We start from the raw sequence: 4,743 nt of genomic DNA, 5'->3' as shown, positions 1-4,743 counted from the left end.
AATGGAAATTCTCTAACCCTTGCTTCTGTGATGTATTGGAAATATATAGAAATGCTGATGATTTATGTGTGTTTATTTTATATCCTGCAACTTTGCTGAAGTTGTTGATTCTTTCTACAAGCTTCTTAGTTGATTCTCTAGGATTTTTTAAGTAGACCATCATATCATCTGCAAAGAGTGATAGCTTAGTCTCCTCATTGCCTATTTTGATACCTTCAATTTCTTTTTCTTCTCTAATTGCTACTGCTAGTGCTACTGCTAGTGTTTCTAGTGGGGCAGCTGGGTGTCTCAGTGGATTGAGAGCCAGGGCTAGAGACTGGAGGTCCAAGGTTCAAGTCCGGCCTCGGACACTTCCAGCTGTATGACCTTGGGCAAGTCATTTGACCCCTATCGCCCACCCTTACCACTCCTGGGCTAAGGACGGTCCCTAGCCCGGATGAAAAAGGAGGAGGGTTGGGCATGGGGCTAGCAACCCCACCCTGTAAAAACTACATCTGCTAAAGAAACTGCAACCTAAAGTAGGGGCAGCTGGGCTAGCTCAGTGGATTGAGAGCCAGGCCTAGAGACGAAAGGTCCTAGGTTCAAATCCGGGCTCAGACACTTCCCAGCTGGGTGACCCTGAGCGACTGTGTGACCCATTGCCTACTGGTTGTGGCCCTATGCTCCTAGAATGGAGTCCCAGGATAAAAAAAAAAGTGTTTCTAGTATAATGTTAAATAATAGAGGTGATAATGGGCATCCTTGTTTCACTCCTGATCTTATTGGGAAGGCTTCTAATTTATTCCCTTTGCAGATGATGTTTGTTGATGGTTTTAGATATATACCATCTACTATTTTTAGGAAAGGCCCTTCTATTCCTATACTTTCTAGTGTTTTCAGTAGGAATGGGTGTTGTATTTTTTCAAAGGTTTTTTCAGCATCTATTTAGATAATCATGTGATTTTTGTTGGTTTGCTTGTTGATATGGTCAACTATGTGAATGGTTTCCTTATATTGAACCATCCTTGCATTCCTGGTATAAATCCCACCTAATCATAATGAATAATACTCATGATTACTTCCTGGAGCCTTTTTGCTAATGTTCTGTTTAAGATTTTTGCATCTAAGTTCATTAAGGAGATTGGTCTATAGTTTTCTTTCTCTGTTTTTTTCTACCTGTCTTTGGGATCACTACCATATTTGTGTCATAAAAGGAGTTTGGTAGAACTTTGCTTATTATATCATATAATTTATATAGTGTTGGGATTAGTTGTTCTTTGAAGGTTTGACAGAATTCACTTGTGAATCCATCAGGCCCTGGCGAGTTTTTCTTAGGGAGTTCTTTAATGGCTTGTTCAATTTCTTTTTCTGATATGTGATTATTTAAGTATTCTATTTCTTTTACTGTTAATCTAGGCAATTTGTATTTTTGTAAATGTTCATCCATACCACCTAGATTGCTATATTTATTTCCACATAATTGGGCAAAATAGTTTTTAATGATTGCCTTGATTTCCTCTTCATTAGAGGTGAGGTCTCCCTTTTCATCTTTGATACTGATAGTTTGGTTTTCTTCTTTCCTTTTTCTAATTAGATTGACCAGTACTTTGTCAATTTTGTTTTTTCAAACTACCAGTTTCTAGTTTTATTAATTAATTCAATAGCTCATTTACTTTCAATTTTATTGACTTCTCTTTTAATTTTTATAATCTCTAATTTAGTTTTTAACTGGGGATTTTTAATTTGTTCCCTTCCCAGTTTTTTTTATTTGAATGCCCAGTTCATTGATCTTTGCCCTCCCTAATTGGTTAATATATGCATTCAAGGATATAAATTTCCCCCTGAGTACTGCTTTAGGTGCATCCCACAGATTTTGGTAGGATGTCTCATCATTGTCATTCTCTTCAGTGTAATTATTTTTTTTAATTTTAAACCATTTAACTTCTGTGTATTGACTTATAGGTGGAAGAGTGGTAAGGGTAGGCAATGGGGGTCAAGTGACTTGCCCAAGGTCACACAGCTGGGAAGTGTCTGAGGCCGGATTTGAACCCAGGACCTCCCGTCTCTAGGCCTGGCTCTCAATCTACTGAGCTACCCAGCTGCCCCCTCTTCAATGTAATTATTAATTGTTCCTATGATTTGTTATATAACTAACTGATCTTGGAGAATCATATTATTTAATTTCCAATTAATTTTTGATTTGCCTGTCCATGAGCCCTTACTAATTATAATTTTTATTGCATTATCATCTGAAAAGGTTATATTTATTATTTCTACTCTTTTGCATTTGTTTGCCTTGCTTCTGTGCCCTTTTACATGGTCTATCTTTGTGAATGTACCATGTGCAGCTGAAAAGAAAGTATATTCCTTTTTGTCCCTATTTATTTTTCTCCACATATCTATTAAATATAATTATTCTAGGATTTCATTCACCTCTCTTTTCTATTTCTTATTTATTTTTTGGTTTGATTTATCTAGATCTGATAGAGGAAGATTTAGGTCTCCCAGTAGTATAGTTTTACTATCTATTTCTTCCTTGAAATGCCTCTACCCAGTTTCTCGTTCAGAAATTTGGATGCTATTCCATTTGGTGCATACATGTCAAGTACTGTTATTTCCTCATTATCTATACTGCCTTTTATCAGTATGTAATTACCTTCCCTATCTCTTTTAATCAGATCTATTTTTACTTTGGCTTTGTCAGAAATCATGATTGCAACTCCTGTCTTATTTTTCTCAGTTGAAGTCGAATAGATTTTGCTCCAGTCTTTTATTTTACTTTATGTATGTCCATCTGCCTCATGTGTGTTTCTTGTAAACAACGTATGGTAGGATTTTGGTTTCTAATCCACTCTGCTATTTGCTTCTGTATTTTTTTATGGATGAATTCATCCCATTCACATTCAGAGTTATTATTATCATTTGTGTATTCCCCAACATTTTGATATCCTCTCCTAGTTCTGCCCCTTCTGCTTGTGCTATCTCCTTTTAAAAGAGTGGTTTGTTCTAAATTAGTCCCTCTTATCCTCTCCCTTATTTTACTTCCCTTTCCACCACCACCCCTTCTTTGTTCCCCTCTTATTATTTTTAAGGCCTAATGAATTCCTCTCCTCTTTTCTTCCCCTCTCTTTTTGAACTCCCCACCCCACTCCCCCCCTTGGTTTATCCCTTCTGACTTTCTCTGTAGAGTAAGATAGAATTCAGTATCCCAATGGATATAACTACTATTCCCTCTCAAGATTAATTCTGCTGAGAGTAAGGTTTAAGTATTTCCTGTTAACAATCTTTTCCTTCTTATAATAGTATTCATCCTTTCCCTTTCTATGCCCTCTTTGTGTGGTATAGAGTATCCTATTTTTCTTATTCCTTCAAGTTTCTCTTGGTGCCATCTTCTATTCACCCCCTCTTTTTTTCCACATCATCTTAGACCATTTGGCACTCCAACCTCTGCCTATGAATAATTCTTCTAATTACTATAATTGTGAATACAATTTTTGAAATTAAGACATAACATTTCTCCATATAGGAATACAAATTTGATCTTTTTGAAGCCCTTAAAGAAGCAGGTTAAAAATAAGAGTTTTCTTACTTTCCTCTCTCTTTCTTATTTGCCGTTTCATATTTCTCTTGATTTTTGTGGTTGGATATCAAACTTTCCATTTAGTTCTTGTCTCTTCTTTGCAAATACTTGGAAATCTTCTATCTTGTTGAATGCTCATACTTTTCCCCTGGAAGTATATAGTCAGTTATAATGGGTAGGTGATCCTTGGTTGAGATCGAAATCTCTTGCCTTTTTGAATATTGTATTCCATGCCTTGTGGTCCTTTAGCATGGAGGCTGCCAGATCCTGTGTAATCTTGATTGGTGTTCCTTGATATCTGAATTGTCTCTTTCTGGCTTCTTGTAATATTTTTTCCTTAACTTAGAAACTCTTGAATTTGGCAATCATATTCTTTGGGTTTGAATTTTGAGGGTTTAGTGTAGAGGGTGATCTATTGATCCTTTCAATGTCTATTTTGTCCTCTTGTTGAAGAACATCAGAGCACCTTTCTTAGATAATTTCTTGTAGTATGGTGTCCAAATTTCTATTAATTTCTGATTTTTCAGTAAGACCAATGATTCTCAAATTTTCTCTTCTAGACCTGTTTTCTTGATCTGTTATTCTCTCAGTGAGATATTTCATGTTTCCTTCTATTTTGTCATTCTTTTTACTTTGCTTTATTAGTTCTTGCTGTCTTGCAATATCATTGACTTCTACTTGCCCAATTCTGGTCTTTAGAGACTGGTTTTCTGCTATAGTTCTTTGATTTTCCTTTTCAATTTGGTCTATCTTGGTTTCCTGCTATTTAATTTGGGTCCCCAATTTGCTCATCATTTCATTTCATTTTGGGGCATCTTTCTCCAATTGGGAGTTTCTGTCTTTTAGCCTGTTAATTTCCTTTCAGGGTATTTCCCACTTTTCTTGCCAAATTTCTTCCATCTTTCTCATCATCTCATATTTGAACTCTGCAAGAACTTGTGACCAATTTTGATTTTTTGGGGAAGGTTTGGATGTGTCTCCTTGTTTGTCTTCTTCTAGTGTCTGTTCTGTTGTCTGGATTTTTTTCTGTGTAAAAGTTATCAAGTGTTAATGTTTTCCTCTTGGTTTTTTTTTCACTTGGTTAGTTCTTGGGTATTGCTTGCCATTATTTTGTTGGTTTTTCCTTCTCAGTTGGTAGTCTGGGTGAAGAGGGCCGGCTCTCTGTGTATAGAGCTGTGGAGCAG

This window comes from Gracilinanus agilis, chromosome 2 (genome assembly GCF_016433145.1).
Source record: "Gracilinanus agilis isolate LMUSP501 chromosome 2, AgileGrace, whole genome shotgun sequence".
In the NCBI taxonomy this organism is placed as follows: domain Eukaryota; kingdom Metazoa; phylum Chordata; class Mammalia; order Didelphimorphia; family Didelphidae; genus Gracilinanus; species Gracilinanus agilis.
This window is presented reverse-complemented; position numbering follows the sequence as displayed.